Genomic DNA, 23,490 nt, shown 5'->3' with positions numbered 1-23,490 from the left:
CGCATGCGGAAGTTTCGCAGCCACTGTGATTCATCCCAGACCTGCAGCACTATGCGGTCCCACCACTCAGTGCTTGTTTCCCGTGCCCAGAATCGCCGTTCCACGGCATCAACATGACCCATTGCCACCGTGATGTCCTCGGCGCTGGGTCCCCTGCTTTCTGAGAGGTCTGTGCTACTCTCAGACTTCAGCCCATCACCGCGTTGACGTAGCCTCCTCGCCTGACTTTTCTGCATCTGCCTCAGGGCAACCTGTATGATAAGCTGCGAGGCGTTGAGAGCGGCCACAACTGCAGCGATGGTTGCAGCGGGCTCCATGCTCACAGTGCTGTGGCGTCCGCGCTGTCAATGACTTGAAAAGTGCGCGAAATGATTTCCCGCCGGCGCTTTCAGGGAGGGAGGGAGGGCGGGAGTGATGGACGGATGACGACAGTTACCCAAAAGCACCCTGGCCCCTTTTTTTTTTACCCAGAAGGCAGTTGCGGCTCCACCCAGAATTCCAATGGGCGGCGGGGACTCCGGGAACTGTGGGATAGCTGCCCTCAGTGCACCGCTTCCAATGTCGACGCTTTCCCCGTTAGTGTGGACTCACAAAGTCGAATTACTGTGCTTAGTGTGGACACACACGTTCGACTTTGCAATATCGATTCAAAATATTCGATTTAAGTAAAATCGAACTACTCTCGTAGTGTAGACAAGGCCTAAGTGAGAGCGGGGTGAATTCTTTTGGACAGAAATTTCTTTTTCCCCACCAAAATAAAAATAGAAATAGATTCAGGTTAACTGAAATATTTGCAATTTCATGTCAAATTCAGCAAATTGTTTCAGTTCAACTTCCCTCCCCCCAACCACAAAAAAAAAATGTTCAGACATTTTCAAACAAAATATGTTGTTGTTTTTTTTTATTTGAAACCAAAGTCTTTTGAATTTTCCTTCATTTTTTTTTAAAAAGGGTAAAAAAAAGTTGAAAATGACACAAGTGTTCTATTTTGGGTCAAATAAAACATTTTGTTTGTCCCATATTTATTAATTATTATTATTATTATTTATTACTTTTCAGTTTGTTAAAAAAAAATAAAAAATCATTTTTGGTAGACACAAATCATTTAGTTGTTGTAGTTGTTTCGTCAGTAAGACCTCCCCCCCCCCAAAAAAAAAGTATTCACACATATCTAAATATGACCTGATCTAAAGCTTATTGTGGTCAATAGGAGTCTTCCCATTGAATATTTGCATGAATAAGGGTTATAAGATAGGGTCTTTGTTGTCATATTGTGTTTGATTGCTATTGTACCTGATCACCATTTACTATGCTGCATGCATCAGCTGATAAGATTTACCAGATAACGTACCTATCATGACATCTTGCAGTAAAGTCTCAGGATATTTCACAATAGTGCGGAACTCTACAGGAATTCTGGAGTTCTGTGCAGCCTTCCAGATGCATTGGGTGGGTGGAGAATCCAGCTCTATGTCTAATTGTGTCTTGGTTTCAAACTGACGCATGAAGATGAGTATCTAAGCTGGTAGGTCCAGAATGTTCCTAATTAAGTCTTGCAACCCAAAAATATAAAGTAAAATCTGGCAAGGTCAGACTTTCTTTTCAAATGTTAGTCCAGCTATTCTTCCCCCCTCCCCCTTTTGAGACAGCAATTTAAAACAATTTTATTATTTTATTTCTTTTTTTATAATTTTTCAGAGAGAGAAAAGGAAGATAATTAATTGAATTTCCAGAAATGCTCTTACTGGTTAATTTCACAACAAAGCCATCCATCATATGCAATCAAGTCTACTACTTCTCTCATTGAAAAAAGATAATACCAAGAGACTATCCCAATCCTTAATTGCTACATCAGAGGATAAATCCAGCCAACAGAATGTTTAACTCACTCACTTCAGCAGTATCCTAGGATTAGACACCAAAAATCGCATTTCCAGAACAATAGTTTAATAGCTTCTAGGGGATCAGTTGTTAAATCTACCAGAGAAAAAATGCCAAAATAAATTGTTTTAATCAAACAACCAAAAGAAGATGCTATTTTTCAAATCTTCAGTTACAACTCTTTATTTATCTTGATTCCTGAAATCACTTTCTCTCACCTTCCATGCTGCAGAGACACCAGTTGTTGCTGGTGGAATGGGAGTTGCTACAGCCCTTAAATGGGTTCAACATACTCCCTCAGCCAGTTTTCTTTGTTGCTCAGTGTTCAATGGAACAATGGTTCCATCCACTCTTCACCCTTCTCTGGCCATTTGCCCAGTTGGAGATCAGCTCAGGTGCAACCTTTGGTCTTATAGTGCCTACAGAGGAAGGATGGTTCAGTGGTTAGTGCCCTACCCTGAGCTGTGAGCAAGTAGGGGTCAATTCCTGCTCTGCCCCAAACATCCTGTATTACCCTGGGCATGTTACTTAGTCTCTCTATGCCTCAGTTCCCCATTTATAAAATAGGGAGTAAAGAATTTCCCTAACTCCTAGGGCAGGATAAATGTGTTAAAGATTGTGAGGTGTTTAGATACTACACCATGGTGGGTACCATATAAGTACCTTAGATAGATGTATGCAGTTGTAATGTAGTTGCTTAAGGGCTTTAATAGAGTGCCATCCATGGATTGGTTACCAAGATCACCATGCAGAACATGGGGAGCTGGCTTTGATAACAGAGAAGTTTCTCTTCATCTCCTCTACCTGGGTTTTCTAAGAAGTCTCTGAGCCATGGCCAGATGGATTTGGAGTGGGCTTTCGCATTCTAATCTCCTGCCTGTACACTTCATTTGACAGGGTGGCTTGATGTTGTTGTGACAATTGGTCTATAACTTTTGCCTGCTTAGGAATTTACAATGGAAAGTAGGTCAAGTTATTCTCAGTAAAGAATGTTATAAACAGGTTCAAGAGAACCAGACAGAGAACCAAACTGGATTAGTCTAAACCAAAAAGGCCTAAGGACTTTGAAATTATGCTTGTTAAAAACAGATGCTGTGAAGCTGGAAGTTAATTAACCAAAATTGGTTGTGTCGGATATTAGGCCTAATTGGTGGACAAAATAACACGGGGCTGGGCTATACCACCCATTGCTCCCTTTGTGGGTCCTTAAAGAAACAGACTTTGAGGTGAAAATAGAGAAGAGCAGGCAGAGGCTACTGGAGCAAGCTTCATCATTCTGGCTGCCACCCCCACCATCTCCTGGGACCCCAGGTATTCTTCATCTTATTACTGAGACACGTTCTGACTGACCAGGCCAGAAAGAGGCATCCAGATGACAATGACAATTCCAGCTGAAACACAAACACTACTTGTGATGAAACAGGCGTGGACTTTAACAACAGCAGCAACAAGAGCGCCAGGTCATCTCAACTAACTTCTTCTCTTTTCCCCAAAAAGACAGTTATTGCCATCTTTAATACTATCTAAGACACTGCCAAAAAGTGTTTTTTCCCCTTCTAAAACTATCTCCAGCTAAAGATAAAGGGAACAAGTTATGTTATTAAAATGAAAGCCTTATTAAATGCTTGTTTCCTTCCTTTCTATGTCTTTAATAAAAGGTTAAAAGGATTTGAATGGTGTGTTTGCCATGGTACTAATCAGGCTGAAGTCTCTGTATACGAAGACTTGGACTGTATTTAACCTTGTTTAATATTGAACAGTGAACAGGTTATGTTAACACCTTTGGCCCATATAGTCCATCTAAATTAATACAACAGTGTACAGATTCATTCGTCCTGGTCATCATCTGATTATGTGGTTTTACCATCTTATCAGCACCTTGGCCTTGTACCGGGTAAGTCTGCCTTGCTAAGATGTGTTGAAAACTTAAAGATTTTAAAGGGTATCACAACTCTACTGCAAAAGATGGCTGCCATGGATTTTTCACCACCATGCTTGTTTATCATGTTATTTTAATTTGGAAAGCCAGTGTGCGAATGGAAAATAGCTATGTTGCATTATGTTTCCATCAGAGAACTAGTGAAATATTTTCTGATTTGTCACATCACATTGTGACATAAAATAAAAAGGCATGCAGCTGGTGACTAAGAGCACACCAGTAGAGCACAGCAAATGTAAAGTTGGTTTTAATATTTCCAGAATAAAGGTAAGCTGTTTGTATAATAGCTATTACCTACTTTAAGCCTCAGGAAGTAGGGGGAAGTAATTTCTATTCTTGATTATTCACCGGTTATAATAGGAAACTATAATAGGAAATTGCATAGGAAGATTACATTGTATCTCAGATTTTAAAAAAATATATTATTTGTATGACCACAGTACATAGGCTCCCTAGTAAAGGATGAGAATCCTATTGTGCTAGGCACTATGCAAACAGAACAAAAAAACATCCCCCTGCCCCAAACAATTTAGTTGCAGCTATATTAGACATTGTATGTAGGAAGGTGAAAGTAAAACTATACGAAGACTGGAAGAATGGAAGATAACATTAAATTCATGATTAATTATTATTAAATATTTTTATTGTAGAAGTACTCAAATGGTTCAAACATGATTGGGGTCTTATGTACTAGATGCTGCAAGAATTCACACAGAGACATCATCTCTGATTCCATTAATTTACAATATATGGGCAAAATGTTCCATATCAGCAGATTGTTGTGCCCATGTGGAACACCTTGGGAGTTAATGTGTGGATGGGAGGGTGCTGCACATCACTAATGCATGGAGAGTGTTGGGAGAAAGATGTGAACAAGTATACACGCTTGCATTTAGAAAGTAGCTGAAGTGTCAACTAAAGAGAGTGTCACACAATGTGCAGTTACTGTCTGAATGGGCAGCACTGGCTTAGGCTCTCAAAGTAGCCATTTCTGATTGGCTCATTTCTGAAAGTTGCTACAGATATGATGGGTCTGGAGGAGGGATTTACGGTTTTGCTGATCAGTTCAGGGAGGCTGTTCCATGCATAAGGTACACACATTGAAGTGACTTCATTACAGACAACATCATGGAGAAACAAATTGGCAAATTATATATTGAAGCATTTTAAATATATGATGGCAACATATGCTTGGTGCTTTTTCAGGGGTGGGAGAAGATAGAATAACAACCCTGGCCACCTGTCAGGGATGGTCTAAGTTTACGTGGCCCTGCTTCAGTGAAGGAGACTGGACTAGGTGACCTCTTGAGGTTCCTTCTAACCCTACATTTATATGATTCTATATATGGGCATCTGGTCCCCAAAAAGCAGGCCGGATTTAGAACTGGTTGCAACTGCTGTGACCAGGTGCTGGCCTTAACAAGCTACATAGAATACAGCTACCGGTGAAAATTGAAAACAGCAACAGCATTCATTGACCTTTCTTCTGCATACCATACTCTATGGCACAAAAGTCTCCTGCTGAAGTTATTATTAGGTTTCCCATGCCAATCAACCATCAGACTCATCACTGAGATGCTGAGTATCAGAGGGTTCACCATACACCTTGATGAATCTGACAGCAAATCATGGAGATTGAACAACGACCTGCCACAGGGATCCATTTTAGGACCTGAACTGTTCAATCTCTATACCAGCAACATTCTGATCATACCATCTTGTAAATTCATCGATGCAGATGACATTGTGCTAGCAGTGCAAACATCCGATTTGAAGGCCACAGGAAAGGTCATGAACAATGACATTCGGACACTTGAGACATACTTCAAAGCTTGGTGACTGAAACCCAACACTTCAAAAATACTCATCTCTGCCTTCCACTTGAATAAGTGTCAGGCCAAAGTGCTGCCAATAGAAACAATGCCAATGCTCACTGGCTTGAATCATGGGCCACTTGTGATGTCCCAAAAAAAGGCCTGATTGAAGATACAACAAAAGACGTCCTGGGATTTTGCCTTCCTCATAGGCAGTGGACTGCACATGGAAGGTGTGGATATCTCCTCCACAAATGGAACATTGAAGAATCACCACATTGTGACTGTGGTGAGGTACAAAGAATATGACACATTGTGGACAACCTCCCCATTCACACTTACAGTGGTGGCACAAGGGGAAACCACTCTGCTACCCCAGAAGTATTAGAATGGCTTTCAAATCTCAAGATTCAGTTATAATGAACTCAAGAAGGATGTGGAAAAATTGGAAAGCGTCCAGCGGAGGGCAACAAAAACGATTAGGGGTCTGGAGCACATGACTTATGAGGAGAGGCTGAGGGAACTGGGATTGTTTAGTCTCCAGAAGAGAAGAATGAGGGGGGATTTAATAGCAGCCTTCAACTGCCTGAAGGGGGCTTCCAAAGAGGATGGAGCTTGGCTGTTCTCAGTGGTGGCAGATGACAGAACAAGGAGCAATGGTCTCAAGTTGCAGTGGGGGAGGTCTAGGTTGGATATTAAGAAACACTATTTCACTAGGAGAGTGGTGAAGCACTGGAATGCGTTACCTAGGGAGGTGGTGGAGTCTCCTTCCTTGGAGGTTTTTAAGGCCCGGCTTGACAAAGCCCTGGCTGGGATGATTTAGTTGGGAATTGGTCCTGCTTTGAGCAGGGGGTTGGACTAGATGACCTCTTGAGGTCCCTTCCAACCCTGATATTCTATGATTCTATGATAATTCCATCCTGTTTCTTTTCAAGAAGAAGAAAGAAGAGGGATTTCTCATGTGTATACATACCTTCCTGAATCATGACCTAGAGGCAGAATTATAGAAGCTTAACTAATGGTCAGATACTGCCCTCAGATGCTGGTGTGCTTTCCATTGATTTCAGTGAGAGATTGTAAACTCCTCAGGGCAAGGACCATAGGGAAGAACATCAGCTAGTGTAGAGTGCCATCATTCCATTGCAGTCAGTGGACTGATAACAATTTTGACCAGCTGAAGATCTACCCCCATATCTTCCTGTGTGTTTGTAAACCACATAGCACAATGAGGGCCCTAATCCTGACTGGAGGCCTCTGGACACTATCACAACTCACATAATGAGAATATACACATATCCAAGAGAAGGATTTGGCATTTAGTCAGAGGACCAAAATGAGCATCAGTTGAAACTGCACTAAGTAGACTGGCTAGGCAGAACATGGTCATCATTGTTATAAACTGGCCTTATAGGAAATTTTAATCATATTTCAAGAACCTTACAATCATCTGAAGAATGAAGAGAAAAGAAGTGGTGAGAATGGGGAAGAAAACCTTGTTTACAAACTGAGACTTGTAGTTATGACCAAGACTTTAACATGAAAGAAGATGAAAGAAAGGATGTTACTGACTGATAAGAATCAGAGAATCATAGAACTGGAAGGGACCTCGAGAGGTCATCTAGTCCAGTCCCCTGCACTCAGAGCAGGACTAAGAATTATCTAGACCATCCCTCTCCCATTTCTGTTTCCTTACATGTTATCTAAACCAAATGAAGTTGAAACACTCACCCACAGAAATTCTTAATTCCATGACCACCTTTCCACCTAATCATTTTACATGGGGTCAGATAAACCTTAATTTTCTTTGAAGAAGGTGAACTTGGAAGTGAGATGTACAAAAACCCACTCTGCAGTGTAGACGTCCATTTTGTTTCACCAACTTGGCTTCCATCATGCTTCTGATGTTTAATTATTTTGCTCCCAATCTCCATTGTCTAGTGACCTTTTCATTCAGCTGCTTCTGTTTAAATCAAGGCTGGAGGTTACAGTGCCTCATTCTAGGTAATTTATTTTGTGAAATTATTTTTACAGCATTGTATATAAAATTACATAGCAAAAAAACCCAACAACAAGGACAACAAAAACCTATGGAAAGAGGCCATTTAGGGTCACAATCGTAACTTTGCCACAAGCCCCTTAGTAAAGAGAAGAATGTAACTGCATTTCTCTAGGACTGGACTAGATTGTGACTGAGACTCAAAATTGGTTACTACCTTGCTCTGGGAGATGAGTGCAGGAAGTAAACTGCAGTTGCCCTATGCCAGGCATAGATTACATCCCCCTCTGTGCCGGCCAACACACTGGAGGGGGGTGTCACACACAAAAGGAGGGGTATCCACTCACCTCCACAGGTTTGGGGGAGTAACTAGCAGTGCCATAGGTGGGAGCACCCACGGGGAAAAATTAGCAGGTGCTCCGCACCCACCAGCAGCCAAGCTCCCCCGTCCTCGCCTCTTTCTCTCCCCCCTGAGCGCGCTGTGTCCCCACTCCTCCCCCTCTCTCCAAGTGCTCCCAGCCCTCCCACAGCCTAACAGCTGTTTGGCAGCACTTAGGACTTTCCTGGAGGGATAGGGAGGAGCAGGGGTGCAGTGCACTCAGGGGAGGAGGCGGAGAAGAGGCGGGGCAGGGCCAGGGACTTGGGGGAAGGGAGTGGAATGGGGGTGGGGACTTTGGGGAAGGGGTGGAATGGGACGGGGTAAGGGCAGTGCAGGAGCGGGAAGAGGCAGGGTAGGGGCAGGGCACGGGCCGGGGGGTTGAGCACCCACCAGGCAGAGGGGAAGTCAGCACCTATGAGCAGTACCATGATAGTCTGTGATAGTCACACTGCAAGACACAATACAGTTAGCTGGAATGGGTAACTAGGTGCCTCATACCTTCCAGTCCCCTGTAAAGGCATGTGACTCACTATCAATTTTGGCATATGGCTGTAAACTTGAGCAGTCCAGAATCAGGAAATGACATACTTAAAATAACATATATAGTCTTAAGTCCGCCCCATGTGCTTATGCACTAGAACACAGCTATAATGACATGAACACCTACCTGCCATATCTTAAATAATGTAATGTAGTATCTCAATTTTTATTTTATATCCTTAGGCCCCAACAGCATCAGGTAGGCTTTGTCCAGAATAACAAGCTATGCAGGGCCATACCAGCTCAGGAACGCTAGAAATGAACATCTGCCAAGAGAGAATAGCTGCTATATCACCCCTCTCTCACATGTAGCTTGAGCCACCCTGGATACTGTGTTTATGCTCGGTGTGGCCTCATAACCAGAGCTGGATGGAAAATGTGTGTGGGGAAGAGGAAGTGTTCAGAAAATTTCAGTGAAAACAAAACAAAATAATTCTACAGAATTTTTTTTTATTTTTTGGAAAAAAATCAAATACCAAAATATATTGATTTGGAAGGGTGCTGCAGTGCCTCCTGGGAGCTGTAGTTCAAGAGCCTTGTGTATCCATTCTCTGCTATAGACTGTGCTCCCGGGTTGGACTACATGTCCCAGGATGCCATACTTTCCCTCTTGGCCAGAGGAGTCAGGGTGCTGTGGGAGTCACTGGCCATGGTGAGCAGAATAGGGTAATGAGACAACCTAATTACAACTCCATTGAGGAACTGGAGCAATATTTCCAAATCAAAATATTTTGAATTTGGGGCATTATTTTATGAAAAATTGAATATTTCCATCAAAAACATATTCTCTCTCTCTCTCCTCTGAGCACATGGACTTGGCTTCAGTCTGGCTTTCACACAGGCCAGTGCAAAAGGCTGTAAAGCTTCTGTGCCCTCCACTCTTCCCTCATCTTTTTATGCAGTACCACCATTTTCATTATTCTGGTGGTTCAATGCATCTGCCCTAATTTTTTTTTTTGTTATCATATGTCCATGAGCCTTGCTGAGGGCTCAGCAATTTTGAAAGTCAGGCTACTTTAACGTGCACACTGGAGTCTACCTTTAGGAAACCACAGTTGCTCAACATCCATGTTTAAGTTCCTAATGTGCAGAGGCTCTGAGTAACTGCGTCCCACACTGACTACAGACTGCTCACCACCTCTGAAAAATCAGGACACTTTGAATTAGGTGCCTAAAAGTAAGAATTGAGGTCCCTGTGCATCTGAAAAAGGAACTGGAAATGTTGAGACCTAAAGACATCAAGGAGTTCGTCTATACTGCACACTCTTTATAGCAGCATGGAGAGTACATGCATGGTTATAAATAGTGCTGTAAATGGCGAGGCTCTGCTTACGTGAATAAAAACACACCTGAACCTTAGGGCATGTACTCTACATGGCTCTCTACACTGGCTCCCACAAGCAGCGCCTCTCTTGTCTACACTGCTATTTTTAGCAGCATAGGTTTCCACTGCCTCCCCACTTCTGGAGTCTTTCCATGCTTCAGGGAAAGGCTCAGACTGAGCAGTGGGGAGACAGCAGAGAACGGGTTCAACAGCTCCCCGCTTCCGGCAATTGTCCCCACCACTGGGAGCTGCCAGGGGGCGGTGTGTAGCTACACATACCCTACATGTTTTCACCAGTGGTATGCAGTGTATGTGTATTTTAGGATGAAATCCCGACTCCAGTGAAATCAATGGGAACTTTGCTATTGACTTGAGGATGAGAGCTGAGATTTCACCCCTAATTCTAAACAAAAAACGCTCCCTCTATAACTACAGGTTAGAGAATTTCATAATGGCTCAGATTTGGGACAAAGAAATTTCAATGAGTTTTTAACAGTTGTGATTTCAGACATTAATCCACTTCCCCGCGATGGAGGTGTTTAGACTTTTGAGTGTTCATTCCACTGATTAAATATTTCTCAAGCTCTTTAACAGGTTTGTTCATGTCATTCTTACAAGCAAAGCTATTTATTTCTTAACCACAAAATGTAGATGAGGAAAAGAATGAAGCTTCTGCGTGACAGAGAACAATGCCCATGCCATCGTGTTGCTGGCTTAAAGTTATAATGATAGTTAACATTTATAGAACTGCACATTCCACATTCAAAATGCTGTACAGACATCAACTAAATCACAAGTCACTAAGGGTCTGTTCCAAACTTCATTCATGTCAATGAACTTTAAGGAGGTAGGTAGTCAGTAGGCCAGGAGAAGCAGCAAAAAATAGAACCGGGTATAAAGAAGATACTATTAGAGAAGGGAAGAAGAGGGAAATAAAATTTACTGATGTACCAGATCGAAAGTATCAAGGGGAAAAAAACTATAATTAGTGAAAAGGGGAATTGTTGGAAAAGCAGTATTAGAAGAAAATAGATCCTGAAAACAGTAAATGAGAACCACAAGTGCACAGGGCCTAAAGTATGTGAACAGAGAGAATGACTGTTAGAACATCTATTGAAGTGATGCAATCCAAAGATGCCTACTGGACAAGTGAAGGACACTAGGTGGAAAAAAAACCACTTGGGGATAAACTGATTGAAATGAGGTATAGTCACATGAACATTGAATCTAAGGAGCATCACAATCCCCAAAGAGAAGCAACGGATAGGACAGCAAGAGTGGAGCTGGACTTACAACCTAGGAAAGGAAAAGTTGATACTTCTCTAAAGTGACACGGTATAGTGTTGAGTAATTTCTTTTGTTCTTGTTAATAATGATGCATTTGATGTTAACTGCACAAAGTAAGGAAGAGTAGAGCGTACAAGCTCACAATGGTTAATGAGTTGGTAAGTTATGGTTTATTATTATAAGTAGTAAGAACTTGGTAATATTCTGTATTATTTATGCTCCTGCTACACTTTTGGGTTTTTCCCTATAATCAGGGGCGGTTCTATATTTTTTGCTACCCCGAGCACGGCAATCAGGCGGCCTTCAGCGGTGTGCCTGCGGGCGTTCCGTGGTCACATGGATTCGGCGGCGTTTCTGTGTGTGGTCTGCCGGTCCTGCGGCTTTGGCATACCCACTGCCGAATTGCCGCCGAAACCGTGGGACCAGTGGGCCTCCCTCAGGCTCGCCGCCGAAGGCCGCCTGACGGCTGCCTTCACAGCAACTGGCAAGCCGCCCCCTGTGGCTTGCCGTCCCAGGCACGAGCTTGCTGTGGTGGTGCCTGGAGCCGCCCCTGCCTATAATGTTCTAAACATTTAGATGATCCCTTTTGCCTTGCTTTTTCTCTAACTCTCCTCACAGCGTAACCTGGGTTACCCACAGATTACAGACTGTTCAAGGGGGAGTTACCAGTCTAAATCAGAAGAATTCTCAATAGGGAGGTCAGAAGAAGTGAGGCTGCAGGAGGGATTTCAATGTGGAGAGGGCAGGGTCCTCGTGGATGAGCTTGGGGGGTCAGGTTGGACAACAACACGAGGAGAGATGGTCTTGTGGTTAAGGTGCTGAGATGGGGTTCAGGCGATCAGTTCCTGGATTTGCCACTGGTATTCTATGTGACCTTAGGCAAGTCACTTCATATATCTCTGCACCACTTCTCCATCTGTAAAATGGGGATGGTACTATTTAGTTTCTCCCACCCTTTGTTGTGTCTGTTTAGTTTGTAAGCTCTTTGGGGCAGTGACAGTCTATTGCAATTTATTTGTATGGTGCCTGATACAATGATCGCTACTGCAATATAAATAATTAGCAACACATGAAAGACTGGGATTAGAAGTTAGTGGTCCCAACCCTTTGACCATACCATTAGACCAGACTGCCAATGCAAAAATGCTGCTGCTAATACTACTGAATGGAGATGAATGTAAAGCAAGCTGAAATACATCTTCCTATTGATAAAAGCAGATGCATTTCTCTCTTACAGAAAAATCACCATTTAACACTCCCGTTTATGTTTATCTATAACGCCCCCCCACACACACACACACCCTGAATCAGGTGTAAGTGATCCATAGTGACTCATGAACCGCTATAAAAATATTATGCAGATGCTGGCCTTGTGGTAATGGAGAACAAGCTATCTACTTAAGTAAGCTCTTTAACAGAAGATTAACACTGTATTATCAGAATAGTTCAATTAACAGGATCATCCAACACATGCTCTCAATATTGCTATTCTGCCACTCAATAAATAAAATAATCTCTTCAGCTTTACACAATGCTGTGTCACCACAGCAAGGACCTGGCAGCCTTAATAATATTAAGGAATCAATACTGTATATTCTAACCAAACAGCTTCCAAAGATTCAGATCTCTACTGTGAAAGACTTTATCTAATACTGTTAAGTGTGGATGACACTAACCTACCATTCAGTAGCACAATCAAGAACAATAAAGTCAATTGTGCAGTAATATGAAGTCTCAGGTTTACCCATAAATCTTAATAACAGTTAGTATTAAGAGCAGAATCTTCTCATTCATAACTCCATTGGGTAAAATTCACCCAGTGCAGATAGCCCACAGAAATCCATGTAGAAACTCTACATGGCCTGTGGGATGGGACAAAACTAGTCCTCCGATTTGTTTTTGCACCCTATGTTTAAATTGTATATATATGAATCCTGGTGTCTAGTGCCTAAATAGAAATCAAAATACATAAAGGTTCTAGAATGTAGATGAGAATCAAGCCTAATCTGTTTTCTAATTTATAATACAACCCTTTGCATTATTGCTGTGGAAGATCACACATTACTTCTGATAAAATAGACCTTGTAATGGCTACTAACATGTTCACGATGGGCTTAGTGGGAACTCCGTATTTGGAGAGCTTGCAGGGTTAGCCCAATGTGTGACACCTATTTCAGAGTTATGAACACCTCAGGAATAGAGGCTGTTCGTAACTCTGAAATGTTCATAACCCTGAACAAAATATTATGGTTTTTCTTTCAAAAGTTTACAACTGAGCATTGACTCAATACGTCTTTGAAAGTTTACTATGCAGAAGAAAAATGCTGCTTTTAACCATCTTAATTTAAATGAAACAAGCACAGAAAGAGTTTCCTTACCTTGTCAAATATTTTTTTTTAAACTTTCCCATTATTTTCTTAGTCGTTTACGTTTAACACAGTACTGTACGGTATTTCCTTTTTTGGGGGTCTCTGCTGCTGCCTGATTGTGCACTTCCAGTTCCAAATGAGGTGTGTGGGTGACCAGTCAGTTTGTAGTTCTGGGATTCATAAGTCTGAGGTCCTACTTTAAACAAACAATTCAGGAATGGACACAAAAAAGGCATAACTGATTTATTACTGTATTTCATGAAGCACAGAGACCTTTTCTACAGCAGCTGCATGTTATTCCAAACTTTGGCACTATGGTCCAAAGGCCAATATAGCAGCCGCAAATTGGTTCTTTCACTTCCCCCTTCTTCTCTGCCAACTCACATCTCTTTCAGTGCCACCTTTAGCATATCTAATACTTATTTCATACAATGCTCATCTTAACCTTTCAAATCCATGGGGAGCTGTCTGTAGGTGTCAAGATCACACAATAATTGCTTCATCTTTTATACAATTAAGGACCAGAACTGAACAGCTCTTATCTGAAAAGAAGGATGGGAAATGATATTGCTTTGTTCTAATGCCTCTTTCTTGTGCTTTCCACTTCAGAATTTCTTCTGGGGTTTTATTTAAACCTACAAAAGACAGTCACGGCATGTTGAGGGTCAAAGCAATTTTAACCTCCTAATGGAGGGCAGGGATAGTGGACTCAACTCTCTTTGTATGCATCCGAAGAAGTGGGCAGTAGCCCACAAAAGTTTATGCTCTAATAAATTTGTTAGTCTCTAAGGTGCCACAAGTACTCCTGTTCTTTCAACTCTCTCTGCAGTTCTGGCAAAGCGGAGTTCGCCACTAGAAAGATTAGCCCTTTCAGTGTTTTAGTTGTTTGGCTGTAAAGCTTATGATATGCTCCCTTTTATTAGATGGGTTCGTAGGACACTTACTCTTTTTCCACCTAACTACTCGCCACAACAGGTCTGATTCTCATTTCCACTGACTCCTTCGGCAGTGCAAAGTGGACTCAAATTTGTGGCTAAATTACGCTCACTTAAAGGCCATTTTATGCTACCAGTGGGGCATAAAGTGTCCAGAATTTAAATGAGAATCAAGCCTAATCTGTTTTCTAATTTATGATACAACCCTTTGCATCATTGCTGTAGAAGGTCACACATCACCTCTGATAAAATAATCTTGTAATGGCTACTAATATGTTCACAATGGGCTTAGTGGGAACTCTGTATTTGGAGAGATTGCAGGGTTAGCCCAATGTGTGACACCTATTTCTGTCCACATCCATCAGTACCTCATATTTCTGGTGGGGTACACCACAGTGCAAGTTTTGCTAGGCTAAAGGCAAGCCTGTACTGAGGCTAACAGCCTGAATGTGTATCTATTGATGTTAATGGCAAAGTTCCCATTGATTTCAGTGGTGGAGAATCAGGCATTAAAGCTATCTAACCTGCCAAGCCCCTGAGCATTGTCCAACAGCCACCACCTGTTTTTAAATCAACTGATCAGAGACATGTTTCCTTTATTCTCCAAAATGTGACACTTCCTCCCTAAAAAAAGAACAGGAGTACTTGTGGCACCTTAGAGACTAACAAATTTATTAGAGCATAAGCTTTCGTGGGCTACAGCCCACTTCTTCGGATGCTGTAGCCCACAAAAGCTTATGCTCTAATAAATTTGTTAGTCTCTAAGGTGCCACGAGTACTCCTGTTCTTTTTGCAGATACAGACTAACACGGCTGCTACTCTGAAACCTGTCATTTCCTCCCTAAGTTATGACAGTCTGAGAAGGAGGACAATATTTAGGCAATATTCATCTTTGGACCAGTAACAGATATTATGGACACAACAGTATCTTTGGGACTATTGTATCAACTTTCTAAATATTATCTGTATCTCTGTGAATCAGGGATTGTATGCTGGCCTCATGAGGGAGAATTACTGAGCTCCGTCCAGGAACCAGAAAATCAGTGCACACCCTGGGACTGCTAAACCACTCCAGAGATGTAATACTGCCTGGGGCACATTACATATCCTGGTTCAGACCAGGTTCCAGGAGACAAAGAGAGAGCTTATGGTATGAAGGGCCAGCCTGAACTGGCTGAGAGTTCCTCATCTTGATCCAACAAACTGACATGAACTTGGAAGCAAGTGGGCAAATGGTCTGAAGAACTGGAACTTGCCAGGGGCACTCCATGTGGAAGATGGGAAACCTTAGTAAGGCTGTAGACCTTTTATTGGTTTTAGGATATGTTTCCTCCATGATGCTTTTGCAGTAAAAATAAACATACTTTGCTTTTGAGGGTTTACTGGTTTCAGGTAATCCTGTCACAGCCCCTGGGACACAATGAAACTGCAGGGGCTGACCTAAGGTGAGACCTGCTGGGATAATCCCAGTGATTTGCAGGGTGACTGCAAGACTAAATCCCCAATCTGGAGGGAGAAAGACATGGACAGTCCCTGTCCAAAGAGAGGTGATAGCTGGAGGGCATCCCTTACGTAGACCAAGGAAGGGCCAAAGGTGCAGTTTCATCAAAACTCTGAAACCTGGGATAAAATGTTCTGAAAAGATATTTTGGTTGAGTAATAAAGAGTGAAATCCTAGTCCCATTGAGGTTAATGGCAAAACTTCAATTGACTTCAATGGGGCAGGATATCATCAAAGAGCTTGATAGAATTAGTAAAGGGAGATTCCCACAGCAGAAAATTTGACTCTATTCCAAGATATCAGGCTTTAAAACTATGATATTATATGCATAGAATGACAACCCCCATCCTCATGCATTTGGCAGCTGGACAGATGGGCCAAGATTTAAAAAAAAACCCATAAAATAAAATAAAAGTAGACTTCTACGTTCATATTTAGATACCTAAAATGGGTGGTGTCTCCTGGAACCCATATAGCTATAAATCCACTCAGAGCACTGGTGCCTCTTGAATATATTCATATAGAATATATAAAACTTTTCTGCTGGAATGCCTGCAAAAAACTAGAGAGACAAGGTGGATGAGGTAATATCTTTTATTGGCCCAACTTCTGTTGGTGAAAAAGACAAGCTTTCAAAGTACACAGAGCTCTTCTAAGTAGCTCAGAAGCTTGTCTCTTTCATCAACAGAAGGTGGTCCAATAAAAGATGTTACCTGACCCATCTTGAATCTCTAATATCCTGAGACCACCATGGCTTCAATAACACTGCATACAAAAAAATAGATAACACTAGGAGTGTGCTGAGACTCCTGCATAGATCATGTTGACCAATATCATCTCATTGTTTCTGGGGGCTACCATCTGTCTGTGTCCATCTGTTGCCTGCCACTTTGATTGTAAACTCATTGGTCATGGACCATCTTTTCATTGTGTCTGTACTCTGTCTATTAGAATGTGGTCCTGGTTCATGACTGGGGCTCCTATGCACTATCACAGTACAAATTAAATATGATTAATTATTATTATTATTACAGAATACATTGTGGTGTGCTGCAGTATAATGGTTTTATCAGATTTTCAGAAATGAGTGCCTCAAATTAGAGTTGTAAGGGGAAGGATTTTCAAAGACACAAAAGGCATTTAGGTGCTTAGCTCCCATTCCCTTTCAATAGGAAATAGGGGAATAACTTCCCTTTGTGCCTTTCAAAATCCAGCCCTCAGTCCATATTTAAGCAGTTAAACAAGTGCCTTGATGTCCAAGAGTGCGGAGCAGCTAGCCTCTCTTCTGCACTCCAGAAATCACAGCCATGGTAACAAAGACTCCCCACCTTCCAGCTGAAGGGTATGAAAAATAGACATGTTGCCATTTTAAACACTCAAATATTACTAAAATAGCATTTCTGTAAAATATGTGTTGTATACAGAATATATTCACTGAGTTATTGTCTCCAGAATATGTAATAGGATGGTGTGGTATGAATGTTTAATTGGTACTTATTTGTAGGGATCTACGTAACTGTGAATTTGTGATTACTCACAAATTCACATAGACAAAACCTCTATAACATGACACATTAGAAGACATGAACTTAGAAGCAGTAAATGCTTTCTGTGTCTGGTGCATAATTTGATATAAAGAAACAATCTTACTCACTGAGGGGAATGCTGTTTAGAAAGACAATATCAAAGCAAACTCTCAACACCCCCCCCCAAAAAAAAACTGGGTAGAGGTGCCTAAAATTATTGTGACAAGTATGATGTGTAATTTATATTACGATAACTCCAGACCTGCCGTAATCATTTTCAATAAACAGATATAAGTTTACATAAATTTACACAAACATTTGCCCAAATCTTGAATCAAATTTTGTACCCTTTCTGATGACTCCCTTATAGTTATTTGGCATTGTCATGCTCCCTTATGCTACCTATGGCATCAGCTGCAATTTGAGTAATTGAAATTAGAGGTAGTCAATTTTTTTCATGGTACCCCCACTCTTTCATAACAAAAAAATGCAGATTCGGGCCAATTGACAACAAATTCAGATTTAGGTTAATTTTGGCAAATTGTTTTGATTAAAAACAAAAAGACATGTTCAGAAATGTCAGTATGGTTCATTTTGGCATTTCCAAAACAGAGTGTTTTGACTTTTCATTTCAGAAAAATGTTTTGGTTAGGAATTTCCCTAAATTTTATTTTAAAAAAGATTTTAAAATGTTTTATAAACCTCAGTCAAAACCAAAACATTTCATTCTGTATGTAATGTTCCATTCGTCACAGAACTCAACTTTTTGACATTTGCGTTCGCTGAAGATTTCAAAACCGCTTTTTTTTCCTCCTGATTTTTCAGACCTCCAGCTGAACAAAATATTCAGCTATTCAGGCAGCCCGACTTGAAATGGGTTTGATGCCCAGAACTTCATCAAAACATCACTTTATTGGTTTTGTAACAGGCCTCTTTTGTTTAAGATTTCACTTTGACATTGCCTTCCTAGCAGACTTGCCTTTTTCAGTCTGTGCATCAAAGACATCAACAGGTGTACTGGGAGCCTTAAAAGACCCTACTAGACTGGAAGCTTTGATCATCAAAATGAATTTAACACAGGATGATTTTTAGATGTCCCTCTTATTCCATGGAGCTTTCAGCGTGCCACTTTATATTGTTTGATTTTCACAGTACACTGAGTCACAATAGGGTCCTTAAAATTGCTGTAGCTAGCATTCTCCCTGATGAATTTATCCCATAAACAAAATTTACAAGCTCCCTATCAGGAAAAGTTTTATTTTTTTTATGCATGTAGTTAAGTTTGGCCAACTTATTTTACAACTCTCAGAATATGTATCCAGCACTGGAGGTAGTGGATTTGTTTAAATCAACAAGAAAAAGAATCATGCATTCAGCCGACAATGCAAATGAATGCCATAATCATGCCAGATTCGAATAATGTATGGATAATTCTGCTAATCTATAAAACATACACAATCATTACAGGTTGCAAATATTTATGGGCTACCATAAGATCAATGCAAAACAAGACACTGGAATGATAAGAAAATGGGAAGGGAAGAAGAATCTTGTGTACACAAAAACCACAATACTTTATAACCGCAGCAGCCACAGTTATATTACAGTACCACCTGCTGTGCTAGGCATTGTACAAACACACAGTAAGCAATAGGCCCAGCCCTAAAGAACTCACAGTCTATATGAATAAGACATATAATGTGCCGAGGGGGAAAAAAGAGAAACAAAATCGCTTGCGCAAGGTCACACCACAAGTCAGCAGAATGCAGGTCTTCTGACAGACCTATCCAATAAACTACATAGCCTCTCAAAGCATAATACCATGTACATATTATCCCATATATCATTGGACATCTCACACAACCCTTCAATTGGCTTTCTTGCTTTCCCTGTCAAAGACCTTCCAGGGCTTCTCCCGTTGACATAGCTACCACCTCTTGGGGAGGTGGAGTACCTGTGCCAATGGGAGAAGCTCTCCCGTTGGTGTAGGTAGCGTCTTCACTAAGCACTACAGAAGCACAGCGGCACTGGTGCAGCTATGCCGCTCCAGCACTGTAAGTGTAGACAAGCCCTGAGTGAATATTTGTGAGACTGCACATACTGAATGACCGTTCAGTGCAGCCATTTTCATGTTCCATTTTATCTGCTATTGACAAACCTTACAAATGAGGAATTGGATACCCTCTATTCATTTGGAAAGAAAAGACAAAAATCTCCTACCTGCCTGAGAGACAATCCCTACAGAAGTCAATATATAAACTGAACAGAAGACCAAGAGACAAGTACACAAGGTCTAATCCTAATTCTGTGGCTGACTGGGTGTTTGTCTACATGGAGCAGTAATGCACACCACTGGGGTATGATTTCTAAAGTGAGGAAACATGTTATGCATTAATTGGTCCATGTAGACCCTGCTAGTGCACACTAGAGATTTCCTAGTGTACTTCAACATAGAGATATTAGAGCGCACCAGCAGGGTCTACAAAGTCCAATTAATGTGCAGAACATAAATGAACTTTAGAAATCACATCCCCGTAGTTTATATTACTCCGCCATGTAGATAAGCCCCTAATGTCAGATTTACCAGCAGATTATTTCTTTATACAAATATCCTCATTTTTGAAGTTATACATTGATATACTAAATATAATTGTTTAGACTAGGTGGAACACATAGATTTAACAGTCCTGGAACAATTCTGAACATCATGCCTTAGGGTATGTCTACACTACGGGATTAATTTGAATTTACAGAATTCGAATTTTGGAAACAGATTGTATAAAGTCGAATGTATGCAACCACACTAAGCACATTAATTCGGCGGTGTACGTCCACGTACCGGGCTAGCGTCCATTTCCGGAGCGTTGCACTGTGGGTAGTTATCCCACAGCTATCCCATAGTTCCCGCAGTCTCTCCCGCCCATTGGAATTCTGGGTTGAGATCCCAGTGCCTGATGGGGCAAAAAACATTGTCGCAGGTGGTTCTGGGTACAGCCTCATCCCTCCCTCTATGAAAGGAATGGCAGACAACCGTTTCACACCTTTTTTCCTGGGTGAACACAGCAGACACCATATCACAGCAAACATGGAGCCCGCTCAGCTCAAGACAGCAGTCATGAACATTGTAAACACCTCACGCATTATCGTGCAGTTTATGCTGAACCAGGACCAGAAAAATGAGGCAAGGAGGAGGTGGTGACGGCAGCGCGGCGACGAGAGTGATGAGGACATGGACATGGACACAGAATTCTTTCAAACCGCAGGTCACGGCGCTTTGGAGATCATGTTGTTGATGGGACAGGTTTTATCCGTGGTACGCCAATTTTGGGCCCGGGAAACAAGCACAGACTGGTGGGACCGCATAGTGTTGCGGGTGTGGGACAATTCCCAGTGGCTGTGAAACTTTCGCATGCGTAAGGGCACTTTCATGGAACTTTGTGACTTGCTTTCCCCTGTCCTGAAGCGCCAGAATACCAGGATGAGAGCAGCCCTCACAGTTGAGAAGCAAGTGGCGATAGCCCTGTGGAAGCTTGCAACGCCAGACAGCTACTGGTCAGTCGGAAATCAATTTGGAGTGGGCAAATCTACTGTGGGGGCTGCTGTCATGCAAGTAGCCAAAGCAATCATTGAGCTGCTGCTACGAAAGGTAGTGACTCTGGGAAATGTGCAGGCCATAGTGGATGGCTTTGCTGCAATGGGATTCCCTAACTGTGGTGGGGCGATAGATGGAACCCATATCCCTATCTTGGCACCGGAGCACCAGGGTACCCAGTACATAAACCGCAAGGGTTACTTTTCAATGGTGCTGCAAGCACTGGTGGATCACAGGGGACATTTCACCAACATCAACGTGGGCTGGCCAGGAAGGGTTCAAGACGCTCGCTTCTTCAGGAACACTACTCTGTTTAAACGGCTGCAGCAAGGGACTTACTTCCCGAACCAGAAAATAACCGTTGGGGATGTTGAAATGCCAATAGTTATTCTTGGGGACCCAGCCTACCCCTTAATGCCATGGCTCATGAAGCCATACACAGGCAGCCTGGACAGGAGTCAGGAGCTGTTCAACTACAGGCTGAGCAAGTGCAGAATGGTGGTGGAATGTGCATTTGGCCATTTAAAAAGTCACTGGCGCACTTTACTGACTCACTCAGACCTCAACCAAAGCAATATCCCCACTGTTATTGCTGCTTGCTGTGTGCTCCACAATCTCTGTGAGAGTAAGGGGGAGACATTTATGGCGAGGTGGGAGGCTGAGGCAAATCGCCTGGCTGCTGATTACGCGCAGCCAGACACCAGGGCGATTAGAAGAGTACACCAGGAAGTGTGGTGCATCAGAGACGCTTTGAAAACCAGTTTCATGACTGGCCAGGCTACCGTGTGAAAGTTCTGTTTGTTTCTCCTTGATGAAAACCCGCCCCCTTTATTGATCCATTTTCTGTAGGCAACCCACCCTCCCCCTTCGATCACAGCTTGCTTTCAAAGGAAATAAAGTCACTATCATTTAAAAATCATGTATTCTTTATTAATTGATTATAAAAAGAGGGAGAGAACTGACAAGGTAGCCTGGGTGGGGTTTGGGAGGAGGATCAGAGGGAAGGAAAAGGCCACTAAAAAAAGGTTAAAGTAATGACAGCCTTTTGCTTGGACTGTCCACTGGGGTGGAATGGGAGGGTGAACAGAGCCTCCCCCCCGCCCCGCGTTCTTACACATTTGGGTGAGGAGACTATGGAACATGATGAGGGTGGAGGGGGGTTATACAGGGGCTGTAGTGCCAGTCTGTGATCCTGCTGCCATTTCTGAAGCTCCACCAGACGCCGGAGCATGTCTGTTTGCTCATGCAGCAGCCCCAGCGTTGCATCCTGCCTCCTCTGATCTTCTTGCCGCCACCTCTCATATCAAGCGTCTCTCCTCTCCTCACGTTGGCCCCTCCTGTCCTCACGTTCACTGGCAGCTTTCCTATACTTTGAAACCGTGTCCTTCCACTCATTCAGATGAACTCTTTCATTGCGGGTGGATTCCATGATTTCCGCGAACATCTGTTCTCGCGTCCTCTTTTTCCAACGCCTTATCTGTGATAGCCTTTGGGACGGAGGAGGGGGGCTTGAAAAATTTGCAGCTGCTGGAGGGAGGGAAAAAAAGGAGAGAATTTTTTTGAAAGATACATTTTACAGAACAATGCTTATACTCTTTCACGGTGAACAACACTATTCACATTACATAGCACATGTGATTTCTGTGCAAGGTTGCATTTTGCCTCTTAATATTGAGTGCCTGAGGCTTTGCTGCTAGAGATCACAGACGCAGGTCCAGGCAACAGAATTCGGCTTGCATGTGGCCATGGTAAGCCATTGCCTTTCAGCTTCTGCATCCTCCTTTCCCACAGACCAAGCAAAGCCCGTTGAGTGCTGCGGTTTTCCTGTTAACCTTCAGCAGCAGAAAACAAACTAACCCCGCCCCATCCAATTCTCTGGGATGATCGCTTTATCCCTCCCCCCACTGCGTGGCTGGTATCAGGGAAGATCCCTGCTAGCCACGTGTGAAAAGCTTAGCGCCAATCCCCTCCCCCCCCCCACTCCCCCGGGCTTGGCTTACTACAGGGAAGGATTTCTTTTCAGCCACAGGCAAACAGCCCAGTAGGAAGGGCCACCTCTGTCCCCTTCATTAAATTCCTATATTTCAACCAGGTTACCATGAGCGATATCACTCTCCTGAGGATTACACAGTGAGATAAAGAACGGATGTTGCTTGAATGCCAGCAAACACTGGGACCATACGCTGCCAGGCTTTGTCATGCAATGATACCAGATTACTTGCTGCAAGCATGGCGTGGTCCAGTGTCTTACCATGGAGGACAGAATAAGGCTGCACTGCCCAGAATCCTTCTGCAAAAGCTTTTGGAGTACCTCCAGGAGATCTTCATGGAGATGTCCCTGGAGGATTTCCGCTCCATCCCCAGACACGTTAACAGACTTTTCCAGTAGCCGAACTGGCCGTGAATG

Source organism: Trachemys scripta, chromosome 5 (genome assembly GCF_013100865.1).
Source record: "Trachemys scripta elegans isolate TJP31775 chromosome 5, CAS_Tse_1.0, whole genome shotgun sequence".
In the NCBI taxonomy this organism is placed as follows: domain Eukaryota; kingdom Metazoa; phylum Chordata; order Testudines; family Emydidae; genus Trachemys; species Trachemys scripta.
The sequence above is the reverse complement of the archived record's forward strand: the minus strand, read 5'-3'. Positions refer to the sequence as shown.